We start from the raw sequence: 24,612 nt of genomic DNA, 5'->3' as shown, positions 1-24,612 counted from the left end.
AGTTTGGAGGGCTCAGGGGAAGAAAGGAAAATGTGGGGAAGTTTGGAATTTTCTAGAGACTGTAGGGCTCAGAAGACAGGAAGATTTTGGAAAGTTTCGAACTTCCTAGAGATTTGTTGAGTGGCTTTGAACAAAATGCTGGTAGTGATATGGACAATAAAGTCCAGGCTGAAGTGGTCTCAGATGGAGATGAGGAGCTTATTGGGAACTAGAGCAAAGGTCACTCTTCCTATCTAAAGAGACTGGAGGCATTTTGGCCCTGCCCTAGAGATCTGTGGAACTTTGAACTTGAGAGAGATGATTTAGGCTATCTGGCAGAAGAAATTTCTAAGTGGCAAAATGTTCAAGTGAAAACACAGCGTAAAAGCTTGGAAAATTTGCAGCCTGATAATAGAAAAGAAAAACCCATTTTCTGGGGAGAAATTCAAGCCTGCTGCAGAACTTTGCATAAATAACAAGGAGCTGAATGTTAATCATCAAGACAATGGGGAAAATGTTTCCAGGGTGTGTCAGAGACCTTTGTGGCAGTCCCTCCCATCATAGGCCCATGGGGGTGGGGCGGGGGAGGGGCAGGCAGGAAATAGTTTCCTGGGCCAGGCCCAGGGCCCCCCTGCTGTGTGAGCCTAGGGATTCAGTGCCCTGCATCACAGCCGCTCCAGCTCCAGCTGTGGCTAAAAGGGGCCAAGGTACAGTTCAGGCCATGGCTTTGGAGGGTGCAAGCCCCAAAGTCTTGGCAACTTCTATGTGGTGTTGAGCCTATGAGTACACAGAAGTCAAGAATTGAGATTTGGGAACCTCTGCCTAGATTTCAGAAGATATGTGAAAATACCTGGATATCCAGGAAAAAGTTTGCTGCAGGCACGGAGCCCTCGTGGAGAACCTCTGCTAGGGCAGTACAAAAGGGAAATGTGGGGTTGGAGCCCCCACACAGAGTCCCCACTGGGGTACTGCCCAGTGGAGCTGTGAGAAGAGGGGCCACCATCCTCTAGACACCAAAATGGTAGATCAACTGACAGCTTACACTGTGTGCCTGGAAAAGCCACAGACAACACTAGCCTGTGAAAGCACCTGGGAGGGAAACTGTACCTTGCAAATCCATAGGGGCAGAGCTACCCAAGGCCATGGGAACCCACGTCTTGCATCATTGTGACCTAGATGTGAGACATGGAGTCAAAGGAGATAATTTTGGAGCTTTAAGATTTGACTGTCCTGCAGGAATTTCAGACCTGCATGGGGCCTGTAACCCCTTTGTTTGGCCAATTTCTCCTATTTGAAACAGCTGTATTTACCCAATGCCTGTACCCCCATTGTATCTAGCAAATAACTAACTTGCTTTTGATTTTATAGGCTCATAGGCAGAAGGAACTTGCCTTGTCTAAGATTTTGGACTATGGACCTTTGAATTAATGCTGAAATGAGTTAAGACTTCACGGGATTGTTGGTAAGGCATTATTGTTTTTGAAATGTGAGGACATGAGATTTGGAAGGGGCCAGGGGTGGAATGATATGATTTGGCTCTGTGTCCCTACCAAAATCTCATCTTGAATTGTAATAATCCCCATATGTTGTGGGAGGGACACAGCAGGAGGTAATCGAATCACAGGGGCAGGGTTTTCCTGTGCCGTTCCCATGATAGTGTATAAGTCTCGCTAGATCTGATGGTTTTATAAAAGGGGAGTTCCCCTGCACCTGCTCTCTTGCCTGCTGCCATGTAAGATGTGACTTTGCTCCTCATTCACCTTCTGCCATGATTGTGAGGCCTCTCCAGCCATGTGGAATTGTGAATCAATTAAACCTCTTTCCTTTATCATTACCCAGTCTTGGGTATGTCTTTATTAGCAACATGAGTACAGACTAATACACCCTCCTTTCTAAAGGGTCCTTTCTTAAACTCAGGCATTAAGCTGCATGGCCTCATTTTTAACAATTAAGATGGTTATTAGTTTTACTGGTTTCTCAACATTTTTTCTTGTTTTTATCTTCCTTACCTGGATCCCATATTTTACTTACTGGAGTATGTTCACAAGTAATTTTTGGACATCTGAAAAAACGAGACTAGCTAGTTTTTGTGTGGTACCTATTAATAATGCCTCTGAACTAGTGTTTTATGAAATACACTTTGGAAAACAATGACATAAATTTACTTACATTGACCAAAAACATTGAAATTTCTTAGATTTGATCTCATTAAGATCAAACTTTCTTGTGACCAGTGAACCCCCATAAATATGGATTCAAATGGACCTCACAGAAAGAATTACCAGGAATACACGTTTATCTTCCCTTGCTATATTTTTGAGTTATGGACAAGTAAGCAGAAATAGGAAATCAAACACTTTTCACCTAAAGCCTTAAAGAACAACTTCTCAAACAAGGTAGAATAAATAAAGTTGTAGACTTATTAGAATCCCTCTACCCCATTCTTTCCACACCCTGCCCCCAACATAGGTAAATGAAACCATATATAGAACAAGAAGATACACATTTTTCTACTTGTGAGCCAATATTACTACTGAGCTTTGCATGGCCAAATTTGTTTTTGCTACCAACTTAGGAAAAATGAGAAAATGAGATTTAGATAAGAACAAATGCTACCGTAAAGAGGCCAGAACCCCAGCCTAAAATAGCAACACCATTTGAAGTGGGACTCCATAAATAAATGTTTTTCATTTATGTCTGGTAATTTCCATCCTCCTCTTCCACCCTCAAGTTCCTGTAGTGTGAAGGCATTTGAAGAAACACAATGATAATGAACTCTCTCTGGGAAATATAGAGTTAACTTTAAAAGACATATCTCTTATTGGAGATAGGCTACATGAGATTTTGCTGGATATGGAAAATAAATGTGATAACCTTCACCTTCATTTCCTGGAGTAGCCCTGACACGCCCCCCATTATTCCCACTTGGGAACTTGAAATAAGATTTGATTTCAGTCTCTACAATGAACATATGGTGTATGTACAAATAGCTTCTAAGCCTTTTGATGTCCATTAAGAGGAAGGAGTGGGGAGCTGTTTCCTGTAGGAATATGGGACACTAGGGAGCATTAAAGAAAGAAACAATGGCAAAGGAAATGTCAGTCTTTTGCACTCATTATGTTTCTATGAACAATGAATTTCATGAGTTTTGAGGCCTTTAATGGATGCATTACAGGTTCCAATTTTGTTCCTACAACTATCTTGGGGAGCCATACATAATAGATTTACATTTGAAAAAACACCCAGCATCATCCTGTCCCTCCTTTCCTTGGTCACCTAATGGGGATATTGGATTGTTGTGATTACAGACAACATGAAAAGCCTTTTGGAACATTTGTAGTTAGAAGATCTATTAAAATTCATGATTATATCAAGTCTTGTTCCTTTTGCCCTCCAATTCCCCACATTAATTTTCTCTTTCTTGGGGACAGAGAATATTAGAAAAAGAAATAAAATAATAACCCTTCATAAATACATCAACCAGAAATAATCTCAATATATATCCTTCAAGTCATGTAAGTATGTATATATTTTGTCAAATAATTAAGTTTTGTGCTATAACAAAGGGGATTAGTTTATTAAGCACAGTTATTAAAATAGAAATCTATTACGTATTTTACTTTCTACAAAACTTTGTTTTTGCCAAACACCCTAATTTTTATTTCTTCTGACCTTAAAGCATAGTAATACCTTAAAAGTTTTAAATGGACTTTGTATGACTTAGACATTTCACCTGTATTATTGAGTTTGTATCACCCAAATCCTTGGATTGTTCCTAAGTTACAGAAAAATAAATCAGAGTACTTGGGATAGTGCCTTACTCAGAAATTCACACATGAATTTTTCAATGGACAAAGCTCCAGCCAGAGTCTAATCCATACTTAAGCTTATTATTGTAGGACTTTCAATGTTGAATATGACTGAACAATAAATACTGAGCTAGCAATTATCTAACACCTGTAATTTCCAAAGAACTATGTTGCAAAGTTTAGTTATAAGACAATTCATGGTTTTCTAACTAAAAATGGATGACTCCTGTTATGTTTTTAGAGAGGCTCTTTAGGAGAATTGTTTTGTACCCAGCCTCCACTGTGTAACCAGTTAATTAAATCATTCAGGAATGAAAGTTATTTAAATTTCAAGTGATACCAGACCCAGCTCAGTTCTTCCCATTCCTCTCCTGTCTGTATTTAGAGCTGTGCATCATGTTTCTAATTGCCACTCCTCTTCTTCTAATAATTATCAATCTCTTAAGAAGAACATAAATGAGAGCAGGAAAAAGTTTTTATTGAGTATTATGTCCTCAGTAATACTCTACATCAGTAGGTGCTTAGTACTTATTATCTTATTTGACTTTTACAACTATTAATATTGATATTTCTGGTTAATAGCTATTTGTCCTCAAAACTCCATTCTCCCTTTTTTCCTGGGCATGTCTTCTCTATTCAAGATTATGTTTCTCAGCTTCCCAAGTGGCGATAGTCATGTGACTAAGTTCTCACTAACGGGATCTGAGGGAATGAACAAAAACTCCTGTGTGTGAGAATTCTTGAAAAACGACTGCTCATCCTGGACTTCTTTTCATCCTTCTTGCAGGCTGGCTGAATTTGCGGAGACCCAACTTTGCCCTTGCATGTGTGAAAAATGGCCTCAAGTATGACACCATGGCAAGATGGAAAGAAACTGTGCTCTTGAATAGCTTAGAGATTCAGAGCCCCTCATCAGCTTGAAATGCCCACCTCAAAACAATGACATGAGAAGAAACAGACCTCTAATTTAAGCCACTGTCTTTTTAAGAGCACTGTAGTTTGAAATATCTTTCTTTCAGCTGTTTAGTCCCCAGCTAACCACTTACTGACTTTATCTTACAGGTCAAGAAAAATGCAGTTCTGGGGGACAAGTCACTAATATAAATGTATTAGAAATTTTCCAGCTCTCCCTCCTTGCCCAGCAGAGTATATTTCTACTCAAACACAATGAACCCATCTGGAATGGGACAGAACAAAATGGGGTGGGCCTGGGACAAGAGAATGTTCAGCTACACAGGATCCAGGTCAAAACTCTTTAATCCTCCCATTTCTGGATCTCGAATGAGCACCTTTCGTCTAGCAGTTCTCCTCAAGAGGTTTGCTTTCCCACAGCAGCTTGTCAACAGTGTAAGAAGTTCCAAAAGAGCTTTTGGGGTTGTAGGTTATGTGGCATCACCCCAGCTTGTCTCAACACCTCTGATGAACAGTAGCGGAAGAAAGGACTCTTTCCACATGAGTTCCTCGGTGGTCCCCATCTCTTAGGGAGTTTATAAAAAATCCATCATCTTGTTCTACTAAACCCAAATAAATATAATTAACATCAAATTTGTGTTCTGCTCATCAAATTGCACAGCCATAAAGAGATAATCTTCATAAAATAAATCACTAGGCTTCCTTGATAAGTCAATAAGGCAAAAACCGTGAGAGTAAATTAAGACAAATGGGAAACCAGCTGGAAGAAATCAAACAGGCAAAGCAGGTGGGTTGGCTTGTGTTTGGGAAGATAAAACACAGCATGAAGCATTTACACATTTACACAAAAGCAAGATATATAACCTTAGGCTTTGAACTGAGCTAAATGCATGACTTATTTAAGAAGAGCTGGTAGCTGGGAACTGGTTGAACTAAGAGTGTCAAGACCAATTCTGACGATGTTTTCTTGTACTTAGTCTGTTTTTACATGCTCTGAAGATTGCCAAACAACCAGCAGCAGATGGTTCTGTATCTAAGTGCGATGCTAAGTGGTGTGAGGGATGGCATGATTGACCATTTACTCAGAGTAGCATAAAAGAAGAAATTCTTGTTAAAAATGACTCTGTTGTATCAAATGGCTGTAAAACAGGCAAGAGGTGAGTAGACCTTCAACAATCTGTCCCTTATTGGGACAAAACCAACACTGGGCCCAACAGCCATGAGGCATTCCAACATACATCTGTAGACACGCAAAAGCTACAACATCACTTGGAATACATCCTTAGGTAACAATCCTGCGTCCAGCAACTCCATCGCCTTTTCCCAAAGAATATACCTTGCTATTGTAAACATAGATTTAGACATCTCATTTCAGTTGATCCCATTTTGGCAGGATTCATTTGGCCAAAAAGAAACAATGATTGCCCCTTTCATTTTGGGCCTCTGACAATGCTTCAGAAGTTGTAGTCCAAGCACACACAAACAGTGCCAGGAGTGGAGTTTCCAATAACTTCTGGCTAAAAGCCTCAGAGTCAGCCTTTCCCAATTTATCATGCAAAATGTTTAAAATTAACAAAAGCCACCTCAGACTACAATTTTCAGAATCTGGGAATGCTCACATCCAAGAGCAAGATGGATACACTTGGATTGAAAGATGCAACCAAGACCCACACATGCCAAGTCCTTGCCACAGAACAAGATGTCCAGCTGGAAGAAAGTAGAGGAATCCCCAAACCATTTGTCCTCTGGCTCAATAACACCAGAATTATACCAACAAAAAACTGTGCAGCGGTCACTCTCCTGCACAGGTGTACCGCCTTGTGAAGTGATCAGGGAGACTTCTGTGTTACCAAACCCTCCTCACATCCACTCTCTCTCACTGAAACAGCTCTTTCTACACAAATTAGAAACTTAAGCTCCCAGAAAACAACTTGAAAGGAATGTAGAGAAGCTTATGATTGTCAGATTTAGCAAATAAAAATACAAGGATGCCCAGTTGAACATGAATTTCATATAAACTACAAGTAATTTTTAATATATGTATGGCCCAAGTATTAAAAGAGGACTACAAATAATTTATTTGTGTGAGTATGCCTATAAGTATTTGGGACATACTTACACTAACAAATTATTTGTCATTTATCTGAAATTCAAACTTGGCATTCTATACTTAACTTGGCAATTTGAGGAAGGGCGGAAAAAGAGAATATATATCACATTGCATCATGGAGATACAGACCTTAAAAATAAAAATGTTGTAGGCTGAGGCCAAGACACAGAAGCCTTTGCAGCCGTGTTAATTGGGTATTATAAGTTTATATTTATTAACTCTTTTCAGAAATCATAATCTCAAAGGAAAATATCCCAAATCATCTCAATACAGACAACATCCCTACAAGGACACTACTTGACATATTCAATCAGAACAATATGAAATCTTACAAAGTAAGAATTGGACAGAATTTAGAATGTATACTCATTGGCCTGCCTTTTAGCTATTTATAGCTGGAGTCCAACAGACACCATATGTCATGAATGGAAATCCACATGCCCGTCACTGACAGTCTGAACAAAACTTGTTTAAGAATAAAGGAGGAGGAAAGCAACAAAGGTAACTACATTTCAGAATATTGGAAAGTGACTACTATCACAAGAATATAAAAAAGTGTTTTTATACTATCTGACATAATCAAAAGAATGTGAATTATGTGAAACAAGAGCCAGAAGTCACAAGGATGAATTGAGAAGCTTGTTAGGTGCGTTAAAGACATTTCAAGAAATTGAAAATATAGGAGTATTAGAGTCTTTATTGAAATCAGTGAAGAAATCGAAAATGTCTATCATTGAATTAGAGTTTAAATATCAGATGCTGTCTCAGAACTCATCAGAAAAATCAATGATAAAGAGATAACTGTAAAATGATTTTAAAAGTACAGAAGTTAATTTAAAAAGGAAAAAAAGATTTGCATAAGATTTGTCTTCTACAACAATAAATTCCAAAAGAGAGTAGAAAAATATCTATAAAATTTGAGTAAATATTGCTCCTCCAAAGTCCATATTTACTCAGTTTTCCTTGTGTAAAGAAGTGAAAAAGACATTCTAACTTGTGAAACAGCTAGAAAACATATCACATATGTACATTTCTTGAAAATAAATTTCATTGGGAAATTTAACGTGTGCTCAAGAAATTAACCAAATTATTAATTCAAAACTACGTAAGTTCTGGAGAAAAAGCCCTGACGGTTTTCATAATAATCTGAGGAACTCCAAGGTCCATACTCACTGAGCATTGTGGTCTCTAACAGCGGTTTTTAAATATGAATGCACGTGATAATTACTGGGGGACAACATTTAAAAACATCAAGATTAGACCCCCACTTAAGATTAATTAAATCAGAAATTCAGAATAGTGGATGGAAATGTGGGCACTGAAAGTTTTAAAAGCTCTGCGGCTGATTTTAGTGTGTATCCAGGGTTGAGAACCATCCTTTAGATAAAGAACAAGCATGAAATCAGATCTGAGTTTGAACTCCTTCCTGTGACTTATGGGACATGAGGTGATCGCAGGCAAATGGCTCAACCCACCTAGACTTGATCAATTTAAAAATCTGAGATAATTGTATGTCTATCATATTATTAGCATAAAATTAGAAAATACATGTCATTCACCAAAGGTGGGGTTACACAATTTGTAGCCACAAGACAATATTTTCACAGTATTTTCTGGGAATGGCAGTATGCATGTGGTGTTTTTATTTTTCCATCATAAATGAGTTTTGTAGGTAAGCAGACCTTTCATCCTGTACACCACCAAATTCTATGTAACTCTGAACCTATTTCAATTTTACAGAGAGCAGCAGCTCATTTGCCAACCTTTAAGGACCTCTAATACCTGGCCACTCCCACTTTTAATCTGAACCAAACACACTGCTCTCCTTACCGAATCTTCATGCAAACGCAAATGGTCCCAGCATAGCCCTGCTCACTTCTGCCTCTGTGCAGCTGCTCACATGGGTCACAGGCTCACACCTGCTGTCTTTTCCTCTCATTGCTCATTCTTAACAACTGCAGCTCTAACTGACCTTCCATAGTGCCCTCTAAATTTACTACAGTTTTCCAGTACCTACCTTATATATTATAGTACTATATTATTTATTATTTTGTATTAATTTTTCCCAATCTAAGCTTTAGTTTCCTGCGGATGGTGTAGGAAGAAGAAAGGGTGATATGGAAAGAGTATTTAACAATGCACAGAAATGCTCATCAGTGGTGTTGAAGCAAAAGTAGTTCACTAAATGAATATATAATATTGACTTGATTATGGAAAATTGCATTAGGCAAAGACTGAAAAATATAAACTAAAGGGTTGGCAGTGATAACCTCTCAGTGGTAAGATTATGAGGGACTATTATGTTTTCTTCATATTTTTCTCTATTTCCCACGAGCTACATTTATTAGTTCCATAGTAAGTCAGCAAATGCAAGGCAAAATGGCATATATGACAAAATCAAAATTTTCAGAAAGCAACTGTTATAAAGATATAAGAGGAAAGGATACAATAATTATTAATAGTATTCATAAAAGAAGATATGAGTGGCAAATAAGCACACAAAAAATTGCCAAAGATTGTTTATCAAGGACATGCAATTTAAGCCACAATCAACTATTACTACACAAATCAGAACATAACTAAAATTAAAAGGCCTGACAACACCTAATAATGACCAGAATGTGTATCTATATTAAATGTTGACAGCAATGCCTATAACAAAAAACTGGAAATAACCTGACCCTAGAGAAATAGTTGGAAAATTGTTGTTTAACTTCAAAGCAGAATATTTTACAGGTATCAAAAGTTATGTTTTGATAGAATTTTAAATGATAGATTGAAAGCTTACAGTATTGAGGAAGCATGTCAAATGTCAAAAACAGTTAATTCTGGGGTGGTGGTAAGAGAGAGCTAATTTTTTGCCTACATACTTTTCCAAGTGTCAGTATATATTACTTATATCAGAGGAAAAAGCAAATAACAAATATTAACGTGATGACTTGTTTTTGGAATACAAGTACAATTACCTTAGCAAGGGAATTCATGTTTCAGGAAACAGTGATCCTTAATGCTGATTGTTGAATGACCTGGCATTCTTAGGTAATAGCTTTACTTGATATATTGTGTATTTTTGGTTTAATTGTTGGTCAGTTTGGTATTCCATGTGGTAGTGCTACTCAGAATGTGTTGTAAACCCTTGGTGGCCCGTAGAATCAAAACTATTTTCATAATATTGCTAAAACATTATTTGCCGTTTTGTGTTGACATTTGCCCTGATGGTGCCAAAGCAATAGAGGGTAAGATTGTTGGTGCCTTGGCATGAATCAAGATAGTGGCACCAAACTTTACTAGTTATCACCGTATTTTTTACTATCACATACTCACTCTTAAATAAAAAAATTTAAAATTAAAATATTTACTTCAGAATGCCCTTATGAAACAGTGAAAAATTACTATTGAATCTCTGCCCGTGTTTTAAAAATTCTCTGTCACAATAGGAAATGAACTTAAAGCATACCAAGTACCATGGTTGTCTTAAGGACAAGCATGTGTTCTGCTAATTGAACATAGGCTGAACCGTCACTTTTTTAGAGCATTGTCACTTGCACCACTCTTCCTTGAAATGATGAATGACAGGAAGCTATGGTTATTCAGATCTAATATTTGACAGAAATTTTCTTGAAAATGATCAAAGTGAGCCTGTTACTTCGAGGGGATCAACTGGCAGTTTCCGTTGTTGGTGATAAAAATCTGAGCTTTCTGGTGACAATTCGGATTTTGGAAAGCTGGTGTCCATGCCATGAGCTTAATAGTTTCCTAATATTTAAAGACCTTTCCAATAAAATCAATTTTGCTATTATTAACATGATTTTTCCAGTCTGGGCAACATAGCAAGCTCTCATCTCTACAAATAATTTAAAAAATAACTGAGCGTGGTGGTGGTTGCCTTTAGTCCCAGTTATTTGGGAGGCTAGGGTGGGAGGATCATTTAAGCCTAGGTGGTCAACGCTGCAGTGAGCCAAGACTGAGCCACCACACTTCAGCCTGGGTGACAGAGCAAGACCCTATCTCCAAAAACAAAAACAAAATGAAAAACCCTATGATTTTCTTTTAATATTACATGATGGAATGGATCAACGTTTGGAAGAGCTACCTAACTTATTGAACCAATCTTTTCCAAATAACCAGTCTGTGATGTTACAAAATCAGAGGTAAAAGATCCATTTGAAGTGGAAAGAGAGACTGTTTTTATTGTTGCAAAGTATGAAAAGTTCACTGATACAGTTTCAGATTCCACACTGCAACTAACTTTTGAGGAGCTCTTTTCCACCTCTTTTGTGTATGAGGTGAGATTCTCTCTATATATATGTCAACCAAAATAACATATCACAGCAGATTAAATGCAGAAGCAGATATGAAAATCTAATTCAGTCATTCTCAATAAAGCTCTGAGGTTAGAAGTCCCTCAGGTATTAAATATGAATTATTAATTTTCTGGTACCTACATTTAACAAAAAAGGAAAAATTCCTTTTCTCACAAAATGATCTCAAATTAATCTTGATAAATTATTGTCTTACATATTAGAGAGAACTCAATTATAACTGTTTTTTGAAAGTTCTCATAATATTATTGCGCTCAATACCAAAAATACATCATACCAATGTGTCAAGATTGTGTTCAGCAGCAGGTAATATAAAAGCAAAATTATAATGAAGGACTTTTTTTATTTTCTTAAATGTTCAGACAAAATCTTGAAAAAGAACAAATGTGGGAGACTTGAACTTTTTGAATTTAAAATTTTTTATTTTTTATTTTTTTATTATACTTTAAGTTCTAGGGTACATGTGCATAATGTGCAGGTTTGTTACATATGTATACTTGTGCCACGTTGGTGTGCTGCACCCATCAACTCATCAGCACCCATCAGCTTGTCATTTACTTCAGGTATAACACCCAATGCAATCCCTCCTCCCTCCCCACTCCCTGTGATAGGCCCTGGTGTGTGATGTTCCCCTTCCCGAGTCCAAGTGATCTCATTGTTCAGTTCCCACCTATGAGTGAGAACATGCGGCATTTAGTTTTCTGTTCTTGCGATAGTTTGCTGAGAATGATGGTTTCCAGCTGCATCCATGTCCCTACAAAGGACACAAACTCATCCTTTTTTGTGGCTGCATAGTATTCCGTGGTGTATATGTGCCACATTTTCTTAATCCAGTCTGTCACAGATGGACATTTGGGTTGATTCCAAGTCTTTGCTATTGTGAATAGTGCTGCAATAAATATACGTGTGCATGTATCTTTATAGCAGCATGATTTATAATCCTTTGGGTATATACCCAGTAATGGGATGGCTGGGTCATATGGTACTGCTAGTTCTAAATCCTTGAGGAATTGCCATACTGTTTTCCATAATGGTTGAACTAGTTTACAATCCCACCAACAGTGTAAAAGTGTTCCTATTTCTCCACATCCTCTCCAGCACCTGTTATTTCCTGACTTTTTAATGATTGCCATTATAACTGGTGTGAGATGGTATCTCATTGTGCTTTTCATTTGCATTTCTCTGATGGCCAGTGATGATGAGCATTTTTTCATGTGTCTGTTGGCTGTATGAATGTCTTCTTTTGAGAAATGTCTGTTCATATCCTTTGCCCACTTTTTGATGGAGTTGTTTGTTTTTTTCTTGTAAATTTGTTGGAGTTCTTTGTAGGTTCTGGATATTAGCCCTTTGTCAGATGAGTAGATTGCAAAAATTTTCTCCCATTCTGTAGGTTGCCTGTTCACTCTCTTGATAGTTTCCTTTGCTGTGCAGAAGCTCTTCAGTTTAATTAGATCCCATTTGTCAATTTTGGCTTTTGTTGCCATTGCTTTTGGTGTTTTAGACATGAAGTCCTTGCCCATGCCTATGTCCTGAATGGTATTACCTAGGTTTTCTTCTAGGGTTTTTATGGTATTAGGTCTAACATTTAAGTCTCTAATCCATCTTGAATTAATTTTTGTATAAGGAGTAAGGAAAGAATCCAGTTTCAGCTTTCTACTTATGGCTAGCCAATTTTCCCAGCACCATTTATTAAACAGGGAATCCTTTCCCCATTTCTTGTTTCTCTCAGGTTTATCAAAGATCAGATGGCTGTAGATGTGTGGTATTATTTCTGAGGACTCTGTTCTGTTCCATTGGTCTATATCTCTGTTTTGGTACCAGTACCATGCTGTTTTGGTTACTGTAGCCTTGTAGTATAGTTTGAAGTCAGGTAGCATGATGCCTCCAGTTTTGTTCTTTTGACTTAGGATTGTCTTGGCAATGCAGGCTCTTTTTTGGTTCCATATGAACTTTAAAGCAGTTTTTTTTAATTTAAATTTAATACAAAGTTACAGTAATTAAAACAGTGTGGTACTGGCATAAAGACACACATATACACCAATGGAACAGGATAGAGAACCCAGAAATAATCCCTCACACATATGACCAAATAATTTTCAAAGAGATGCCAAGAACACTCAGTGGTAAAAGGACAATCTTTTCAACAAATGGTACTGGGAAAACTGGATATCAACATGCAAGAAAATAAAATGGAACCCTTACCTAGCACCATATAAAAATTAACTTAAAATGAATTAAAGACCTAAAAATAAAGGATAAAAAAAGGTTTACTCTTAAGTAAAACATAGGGCAAATGCTTTACAACATTGAATTTGGCAAGATTTGATACGGCACCAAAGGCACAGACGATGACAAAAAAGAATAGACAAAGTGAACTTCATGAAACTTAAAAACTTGTTTTTTTTTCAAGTCAGGGTCTCACTCTGTCACTCAGGCTGGGGTACAGTTGTGTGATCTCAGCTTACTGTAGTCTCAACCTCCTGGGCTCAAGCGGTCTCCTACCTCTGCCTCCAGAGTAGCTGGGACTATAGATGCATGCCACCAAGCCTGGCTAACTTTTCTGTATCTTTTGTATAGAAGTGGTTTTGCCATGTGGCCCAGGCTGGACTTCTGCTCCTGGGCTCAAATGATCTGCCCACCTCAGCTTCCTACGTGCTGGGATTACAGGCATGAGCCACCATGCCCAGCCAACTTAAAAACCTTGTGCATAGAAGGCCACTGTCAGCAGAGTGAGAAGGCAACCTTTGGTGTCTCAGGTCATTTGTGCTGCTATATCAAAATACCTGAGACTGGGTAACAACAGAAATTTACTTCTTATGGTTCTGGAGGCTGAGAAGTTCAAGATCAAGGTGCTGACAGATTTGGTGTCTGCTGAGGGCATGTTTCCCCTAGATGGTGCCATGTCAATGTTTTCACATGGCAGAAGAGATGAAGGGGCAAAAGGGGTTAGCAATTTCTCTCCAGCCTTTTTTTTGAAGCAAAACAAAAGCACGGATTTATTGAAACAAAAGTACACTCCACAGTGTGGGAGTGGGCTTGAGCAAGCAGCTCAAGAGCCCTGGGTACAGAATTTTTGGGGTTTAAGTACCCTCTAGAGGTTTCCCATTGGTTACTTGTTTGCACCCTATGTAAATGAAAACCTGGCCAACAACCAGTCTGATTGGTTATGGGAGGGATCAGTCAGAGGTACTTTCCATTTTTCATCTGTGAGGCAGTGGAAAGGGGGGATTGCAAAGGAAGTAGCTTCTTTTTTTTTTTTTTTTTTCCCTTTGTAAACAATGAGAAACTATTTTTTTTGAAACTGGACTGAAAGAAACTTCAGGAAGAATGACGTAGAAGTAAACTGCCATTCATTGTATTTTTGATATATAAGAGATATGTGTTTTTGTGTGTGTGGGTGTCTACTTCCATTTCTGGGTATATACCTAAAAGAATTGAAAGCATGTTCTCAAACAGATACTTGTACATCTATGTTCATAGCAGCATTGTTCACAACAGCTGAAATGTGGAAGCAATCCAAGTGTCCATGAGTGGGTGAATAAATATGCAAAATGTGGCCCAAAAATACAATGGGATATCATCTAGCCATAAAAAGATAAAAAAATCTGACATATGCAATAACATAGATGAATCTTGGGGACATTATGCTAAATGAATAGGCTAATCACAAAGAGGTAAATACGTATGATTCCATTTATCTGAGGTAGTTAGAGCAGTCAGAAATCAGAGACAGAAAGTAGAATGGTGGCTCCCAGGGGCTGGAGGAAAGGAGAATGGAGAGTTATTGTTCAGTGGGTATAGAGGTTCAGTATTACAAGATGAAGAGACTTAGAGAGATGTGATGGATGGTGGTGATGGTTGTACAACAATATGAATGTAGTTAATACCATGTACACTTAAAATGGTTAAAATGGTAAATTTTGTTATGGGTATATTACCACTATTTTAAAAACTGGAAAAAGTTCAGATAGGTCCTCCATTCTGGTGCAGTGATTCTACAATGTGGCTAATGTCTTAGGCTTGTTATATCTTTCTTTGCTGCCATCCTTAGCATGTAGTTTTAATCTCCATATTTGCAAGATGGCTGCTTCACCATCCATGCACTAGGCAGGAAAGAGGAGGAGAGGGAACCGAGAGCATTAGCAGCTGCTAATCAGCTTTGCATCTCACTAGCCAGGACTGTGTCACATAATCACTCAAAGCTTAAAGATAGTCTAGAAAAGTGAGTTTTAGGGGGCGGAGCAAGATGGCCGAATAGGAACAGCTCCAGTCTCCAACTCCCAGCGCGAGCGACACAGAAGACCGGTGATTTCTGCATTTTCAACTGAGGTACTGGGGTCATCTCTCTAGGGAGTGCCGGACAATCAGTGCTGGTCAGCTGCTGCAGCCTGACCAGCGTGAGCTGAAGCAGGGCGAGGCATCACCTCACCTGGAAGCACAAGGGGGAAGGGAATCCCTTTTCCTAGCCAGGGGAACTGAGACACACAACACCTGGAAAATTGGGTAACTCCCACCCCAATACTGCGCTTTAAGGAAACAGGCACACCAGGAGAATATATCCCACACCTGGCCGGGAGGGTCCCACGCCCACGGAGCCTCCCTCACTGCTAACACAGCCGTCTGCCACGATCTATCCGCAAGGCAGCAGCGAGGCTGGGGGAGGGGCGCCCGCCACCGCTGAGGCTTAAGTAGGTAAACAAAGCCGCTGGGAAGCTCGAACTGGGTGGAGCTCACAGAAGCTCAAGGAAGCCTGCCTGTCTCTGTAGACTCTACCTCTGCAGACAGCGCACAGCTGAAGACCAATAGGGGAAGCAGCGGAGGCCAGTGCAGACGCGAACAACTCTGTCTGACAGCTTTGGGGAGAGTCGTGGATCTCCCAACACGGAGGTTGAGATCTGAGAACGGACAGACTGCCTGCTCAGGTGGGTCCCTGACCCCTGAGTAGCCTGGCTGGGAGACATCCCCCACTAGGGGCAGTCTGACACCCCACACCTCACAGGGTGGAGTCACCCCTGAGAGGAAAATTCCAAAGAAAGAATCAGACAGGTACACTTGCTGTTCAGCAATATTATATCTTCGGCAACCTCTGCTGCTGATACCCAGGCAAACAGGGTCTGGAGTGGACCTCAAGCAATCTCCAACAGACCAACAGACAGTCCTTCTGACTGTCAGACAGAAAACTATCAAACAGGAAGGACACCTATACCAAAACCCCATCAGTTCGTCACCATCATCAAACACCAGAGACAGATAAAACCACAAAGATGGGGAAGAAGCAGGGCAGAAAAGCTGGAAATTCAAAAAATAAGAGCGCATCTCTGCCTACAAAGGAGCGCAGCCCATCGCCAGCAACGGATCAAAGCTGGTCAGAGAATGACTTTGACGAGATGAGAGAAGAAGGCTTCAGTCCATCAAACCTCTCAGAGCAAAAGGAGGAATTATGTACCCAGCGCAAAGAAACTAAAAATCTTGAAAAAAAAGTGGAAGAATTGACAGCTAGACTAATTAATGCAGAGAAGATCATAAACGAAATGACAGAGATGAAAACCATAACACGAGAAATACGTGACAAATGCACAAGCTTCAGTAACTGACTCGATCAACTGGAAGAAAGAGTATCAGCGATTGAGGATCAAATGAATGAAATGAAGCGAGAAGAGAAATCAAAAGAAAAAAGAAGGAAAAGAAATGAACAAAGCCTGCAAGAAGTATGGGATTATGTAAAAAGACCAAATCTACGTCTGATTGGGGTGCCTGAAAGTGAGGGGGAAAATGGAACCAAGTTGGAAAACACTCTTCAGGATATCATCCAGGAGAACTTCCCCAACCTAGTAGGGCAGGCCAACATTCAAATTCAGGAAATACAGAGAACGGCACAAAGATACTCCTCCAGAAGAGCAACTCCAAGACACATAATTGCCAGATTCACCAAAGTTGAAATGAAGGAAAAAATCTTAAGGTCAGCCAGAGAGAAAGGTCGGGTTACCCACAAGGGAAGCCCATCAGAATAACAGCAGACCTCTCGGCAGAAACTCTCCAAGCCAGAAGAGAGTGGGGGCCAATATTCAACGTTCTTAAAGAAAAGAATTTTCAACCCAGAATTTCATATCCAGCCAAACTAAGCTTCATCAGTGAAGGAGAAATAAAATCCTTTACAGATAAGCAAATGCTTAGAGATTTTGTCACCACCAGGCCTGCCTTACAAGAGACCCTGAAGGAAGCCCTAAACATGGAAAGGAACAACCGGTACCAGCCATTGCAAAAACATGCCAAAATGTAAAGACCATCGAGGCTAGGAAGAAACTGCATCAACTAACCAGCAAAATAACCAGTTAATATCATAATGACAGGATCAAGTTCACACATAACAATATTAACCTTAAATGTAAATGGACTAAATGCTCCAATTAAAAGACACAGACTGGCAAACTGGATAAAGAGTCAAGACCCATCAGTCTGCTGTATTCAGGAGACCCATCTCACATGCAGAGACATACATAGGCTCAAAATAAAGGGATGGAGGAAGATCTACCAAGCAAATGGAGAACAAAAAAAAGCAGGGGTTGCAATCCTAGTCTCTGATAAAACAGACTTTAAACCATCAAAGATCAAAAGAGACAAAGAAGGCCATTACATAATGGTAAAGGGATCAATTCAACAGGAAGAGCTAACTCTCCTAAATATATATGCACCCAATACAGGAGCACCCAGATTCATAAAGCAAGTCCTTAGAGACCTACAAAGAGACTTAGACTCCCATACAATAATCATGGGAGACTTCAACACTCCACTGTCAACATTAGACAGATCAACGAGACAGAAAGTTAACAAGGATATCCAGGAATTGAACTCAGCTCTGCACCAAGCGGACCTAATAGACATCTATAGAACTCTCCACCCCAAATCAACAGAATATACATTCTTCTCAGCACCACATCGCACTTATTCCAAAATTGACCACATAATTGGAAGTAAAGCACTCCTCAGCAAATGTACAAGAACAGAAATTATAACAAACTGTCTCTCAGACCACAGTGCAATCAAACTAGAACTCAGGACTAAGAAACTCAATCAAAACTGCTCAACTACATGGAAACTGAACAACCTGCTCCTGAATGACTACTGGGTACATAACGAAATGAAGGCAGAAATAAAGATGTTCTTTGAAACCAATGAGAACAAAGATACAACATACCAGAATCTCTGGGACACATTTAAAGCAGTGTGTAGAGGGAAATTTATAGCACTAAATGCCCACAAGAGAAAGCAGGAGAGATCTAAAATTGACACTCTAACATTACAATTAAAAGAACTAGAGAGGCAAGAGCAAACACATTCAAAAGCTAGCAGAAGGCAAGAAATAACTAAGATCAGAGCAGAACTGAAGGAGATAGAGACACAAAAAACCCTCCAAAAAATCAATGAATCCAGGAGTTGGTTTTTTGAAAAGATCAACAAAATTGACAGACCGCTAGCTAGACTAATAAAGAAGAAAAGAGAGAGGAATCAAATAGACGCAATAAAAAATGATAAAGGGGATATCACCACCGACCCCACAGAAATACAAACAACCATCAGAGAATACTATAAATGCCTCTATGCAAATCAACTAGAAAATCTAGAAGAAATGGATAATTTCCTGGACACTTACACTCTCCAAGACTAAACCAGGAAGAAGTTGAATCCCTGAATAGACCAATAGCAGGCTCTGAAATTGAGGCAACAATTAATAGCCTACCCATGAAAAAAAGTCCAGGACCAGATGGATTCACAGCTGAATTCTACCAGAGGTACAAGGAGGAGCTGGTACCATTCCTTCTGAAACTATTCCAATCAACAGAAAAAGAGGGAATCCTCCCTAACTCATTTTATGAGGCCAACATCATCCTGATACCAAAGCCTGGCAGAGACACAACAAAAAAAGAGAATTTTAGACCAATATCCCTGATGAACATCGATGCAAAAATCCTCAATAAAATACTGGCAAACCGGATTCAGCAGCACATCAAAAAGCTTATCCACCATGATCAAGTGGGCTTCATCCCTGGGACGCAAGGCTGGTTCAACATTCGCAAATCAATAAACGTAATCCAGCATATAAACAGAACCAAAGACAAGAACCACATGATTATCTCAATAGATGCAGAAAAGGCTTTTGACAAAATTCAACAGTCCTTTATGCTAAAAACGCTCAATAAATTCGGTATTGATGGAACGTACCTCAAAATAATAAGAGCTATTTATGACAAACCCACAGCTAATATCATACCGAATGGGCAAAAACTGGAAAAATTCCCTTTGAAAACTGGCACAAGACAGGGATGCCCTCTCTCACCACTCCTATTCAACATAGTGTTGGAAGTTCTGGCTAGGGCAATCAGGCAAGAGAAAGAAATCAAGGGTATCCAGTTAGGAAAAGAAGAAGTCAAATTGTCCCTGTTTGCAGATGACATGATTGTATATTTAGAAAACCCCATTGTCTCAGCCCAAAATCTCCTTAAGCTGATAAGCAACTTCAGCAAAGTCTCAGGATACAAAATTAATGTGCAAAAATCACAAGCATTCTTATACACCAGTAACAGACAAGCAGAGAGCCAAATCAGGAATGAACTTCCATTCACAATTGCTTCAAAGAGAATCAAATACCTAGGAATCCAGCTTACAAGGGATGTAAAGGACCTCTTCAAGGAGAACTACAAACCACTGCTCAGTGAAATCAAAGAGGACACAAACAAATGGAAGAACATACCATGCTCATGGATAGGAAGAATCAATATCGTGAAAATGGCCATACTGCCCAAGGTTATTTATAGATTCAATGCCATCCCCATCAAGCTTCCAATGACTTTCTTCACAGAATTGGAAAAAACGGCTTTAAAGTTCATATGGAACCAAAAAAGAGCCCGCATTGCCAAGACAATCCTAAGTCAAAAGGACAAAGCTGGAGGCGTCACGCTACCTGACTTCAAACTATACTACAAGGCTACAGTAACCAAAACAGCATGGTACTGGTACCACAACAGAGATATAGACCAATGGAACAGAACAGAGTCCTCAGAAATAATACCACACATCTACAGCCATCTGATCTTTGACAAACCTGAGAGAAACAAGAAATGGGGAAAGGATTCCCTATTTAATAAATGGTGCTGGGAAAATTGGCTAGCCATAAGTAGAAAGCTGAAACTGGATCCTTTCCTTACCCCTTATACGAAAATTAATTCAAGATGGATTAGAGACTTAAATGTTAGACCTAATACCATAAAAACCCTAGAAGAAAATCTAGGTAGTACCATTCAGGACATAGGCATGGGCAAGGACTTCATGTCTAAAACACCAAAAGCAACGGCAGCAAAAGCAAAAATTGACACATGGGATCTAATTAAACTAAAGAGCTTTTGCACAGGTAAAGAAACTACCATCAGAGTGAACAGGCAACCTACAGAATGGGAGACAATTTTTGCAACCTACTCATCTGACAAAGGGCTAATATCCAGAATCTACAAAGAACTCAAACAAATATACAAGAAAAAAACAAACAACCCCATCAAAAAGTGGGGAAAGGATATGAACAGACATTTCTCAAAAGAAGACATCCATACAGCCAACAGACACATGAAAAAATGCTCATCACTCGCCATCAGAGAAATGCAAATCAAAACCACAATGAGATACCATCTCACACCAGTTAGAATGGCAATCATTAAGAAGTCAGGAAACAACAGGTATTGGAGAGGATGTGGAGAAATAGGAACACTTTTACACTGTTGGTGGGATTGTAAACTAGTTCAACCATTATGGAAAACAGTATGGCGATTCCTCAAGGATCTAGAACTAGATGTACCCTATGACCCAGCCATCCCACTACTGGGTATATACCCAAAGGATTATAAATTACTCTACTACAAAGACACATGCACACGTATGTTTATTGCTGCACTATTCACAATAGCAAAGACTTGGAATCAACCCAAATGTCCATCAGTGACAGACTGGATTAAGAAAATGTGGCACATATACACCATGGAATACTATGCAGCCATAAAAAAGGATGAGTTTGCGTCCTTTGTAGGGACATGGATGCAGCTGGAAACCATCATTCTTAGCAAACTATCACAAGAAGAGAAAACCAAAAGAAAAAAGAAGGAAAAGAAATGAACAAAGCCTGCAAGAAGTATGGGATTATGTAAAAAGACCAAATCTACGTCTGATTGGGGTGCCTGAAAGTGAGGGGGAAAATGGAACCAAGTTGGAAAACACTCTTCAGGATATCATCCAGGAGAACTTCCCCAACCTAGTAGGGCAGGCCAACATTCAAATTCAGGAAATACAGAGAACGGCACAAAGATACTCCTCCAGAAGAGCAACTCCAAGACACATAATTGCCAGATTCACCAAAGTTGAAATGAAGGAAAAAATCTTAAGGTCAGCCAGAGAGAAAGGTCGGGTTACCCACAAAGGGAAGCCCATCAGAATAACAGCAGACCTCTCGGCAGAAACTCTCCAAGCCAGAAGAGAGTGGGGGCCAATATTCAACGTTCTTAAAGAAAAGAATTTTCAACCCAGAATTTCATATCCAGCCAAACTAAGCTTCATCAGTGAAGGAGAAATAAAATCCTTTACAGATAAGCAAATGCTTAGAGATTTTGTCACCACCAGGCCTGCCTTACAAGAGACCCTGAAGGAAGCCCTAAACATGGAAAGGAACAACCGGTACCAGCCATTGCAAAAACATGCCAAAATGTAAAGACCATCGAGGCTAGGAAGAAACTGCATCAACTAACGAGCAAAATAACCAGTTAATATCATAATGACAGGATCAAGTTCACACATAACAATATTAACCTTAAATGTAAATGGACTAAATGCTCCAATTAAAAGACACAGACTGGCAAACTGGATAAAGAGTCAAGACCCATCAGTCTGCTGTATTCAGGAGACCCATCTCACATGCAGAGACATACATAGGCTCAAAATAAAGGGATGGAGGAAGATCTACCAAGCAAATGGAGAACAAAAAAAAGCAGGGGTTGCAATCCTAGTCTCTGATAAAACAGACTTTAAACCATCAAAGATCAAAAGAGACAAAGAAGGCCATTACATAATGGTAAAGGGATCAATTCAACAGGAAGAGCTAACTCTCCTAAATATATATGCACCCAATACAGGAGCACCCAGATTCATAAAGCAAGTCCTTAGAGACCTACAAAGAGACTTAGACTCCCATACAATAATAATGGGAGACTTCAACACTCCACTGTCAACATTAGACAGATCAACGAGACAGAAAGTTAACAAGGATATCCAGGAATTGAACTCAGCTCTGCACCAAGCGGACCTAATAGACATCTATAGAACTCTCCACCCCAAATCAACAGAATATACATTCTTCTCAGCACCACATCGCACTTATTCCAAAATTGACCACATAATTGGAAGTAAAGCACTCCTCAGCAAATGTACAAGAACAGAAATTATAACAAACTGTCTCTCAGACCACAGTGCAATCAAACTAGAACTCAGGACTAAGAAACTCAATCAAAACCGCTCAACTACATGGAAACTGAACAACCTGCTCCTGAATGACTACTGGGTACATAACGAAATGAAGCAGAAATAAAGATGTTCTTTGAAACCAATGAGAACAAAGATACAACATACCAGAATCTCTGGGACACATTTAAAGCAGTGTGTAGAGGGAAATTTATAGCACTAAATGCCCACAAGAGAAAGCAGGAGAGATCTAAAATTGACACTCTAACATCACAATTAAAAGAACTAGAGAGCAAGAGCAAACACATTCAAAAGCTAGCAGAAGGCAAGAAATAACTAAGATCAGAGCAGAACTGAAGGAGATAGAGACACAAAAAACCCTCCAAAAAATCAATGAATCCAGGAGTTGGTTTTTTGAAAAGATCAACAAAATTGACAGACCGCTAGCTAGACTAATAAAGAAGAAAAGAGAGAGGAATCAAATAGACGCAATAAAAAATGATAAAGGGGATATCACCACCGACCCCACAGAAATACAAACAACCATCAGAGAATACTATAAATGCCTCTATGCAAATCAACTAGAAAATCTAGAAGAAATGGATAATTTCCTGGACACTTACACTCTCCAAGACTAAACCAGGAAGAAGTTGAATCCCTGAATAGACCAATAGCAGGCTCTGAAATTGAGGCAACAATTAATAGCCTACCCATGAAAAAAAGTCCAGGACCAGATGGATTCACAGCTGAATTCTACCAGAGGTACAAGGAGGAGCTGGTACCATTCCTTCTGAAACTATTCCAATCAATAGAAAAAGAGGGAATCCTCCCTAACTCATTTTATGAGGCCAACATCATCCTGATACCAAAGCCTGGCAGAGACACAACAAAAAAAGAGAATTTTAGACCAATATCCCTGATGAACATCGATGCAAAAATCCTCAATAAAATACTGGCAAACCGGATTCAGCAGCACATCAAAAAGCTTATCCACCATGATCAAGTGGGCTTCATCCCTGGGACGCAAGGCTGGTTCAACATTCGCAAATCAATAAACGTAATCCAGCATATAAACAGAACCAAAGACAAGAACCACATGATTATCTCAATAGATGCAGAAAAGGCTTTTGACAAAATTCAACAGTCCTTATGCTAAAAACGCTCAATAAATTCGGTATTGATGGAACGTACCTCAAAATAATAAGAGCTATTTATGACAAACCCACAGCTAATATCATACGAATGGGCAAAAACTGGAAAAATTCCCTTTGAAAACTGGCACAAGACAGGGATGCCCTCTCTCACCACTCCTATTCAACATAGTGTTGGAAGTTCTGGCTAGGGCAATCAGGCAAGAGAAAGAAATCAAGGGTATCCAGTTAGGAAAAGAAGAAGTCAAATTGTCCCTGTTTGCAGATGACATGATTGTATATTTAGAAAACCCCATTGTCTCAGCCCAAAATCTCCTTAAGCTGATAAGCAACTTCAGCAAAGTCTCAGGATACAAAATTAATGTGCAAAAATCACAAGCATTCTTATACACCAGTAACAGACAAGCAGAGAGCCAAATCAGGAATGAACTTCCATTCACAATTGCTTCAAAGAGAATCAAATACCTAGGAATCCAGCTTACAAGGGATGTAAAGGACCTCTTCAAGGAGAACTACAAACCACTGCTCAGTGAAATCAAAGAGGACACAAACAAATGGAAGAACATACCATGCTCATGGATAGGAAGAATCAATATCGTGAAAATGGCCATACTGCCCAAGGTTATTTATAGATTCAATGCCATCCCCATCAAGCTACCAATGACTTTCTTCACAGAATTGGAAAAAACGGCTTAAAGTTCATATGGAACCAAAAAAGAGCCCGCATTGCCAAGACAATCCTAAGTCAAAAGGACAAAGCTGGAGGCGTCACGCTACCTGACTTCAAACTATACTACAAGGCTACAGTAACCAAAACAGCATGGTACTGGTACCAC

The 24,612-nt window shown here is 39.2% G+C and overlaps 2 long non-coding RNA genes across 2 annotated transcripts in view; one reads left to right on the top strand and one right to left on the bottom strand.

The window, feature by feature from the left end:
• The window catches only part of LOC117072985, a 97,325-nt gene that overhangs the window by 25,287 nt on the left and 47,426 nt on the right, over positions 1-24,612 (bottom strand). The window lies entirely within an intron of this gene.
• Positions 1,352-5,328, top strand: LOC117072987. The gene is made up of 2 exons (XR_004433047.1): positions 1,352-1,441; positions 4,576-5,328. It is a non-coding gene; the product is annotated as an uncharacterized LOC117072987 (long non-coding RNA).

This window comes from Trachypithecus francoisi, unplaced genomic scaffold, assembly GCF_009764315.1.
Source record: "Trachypithecus francoisi isolate TF-2019V2 unplaced genomic scaffold, Tfra_2.0 Lachesis_group4, whole genome shotgun sequence".
Lineage (NCBI taxonomy): Eukaryota > Metazoa > Chordata > Mammalia > Primates > Cercopithecidae > Trachypithecus > Trachypithecus francoisi.
This window is presented reverse-complemented; position numbering and strand designations above follow the sequence as displayed.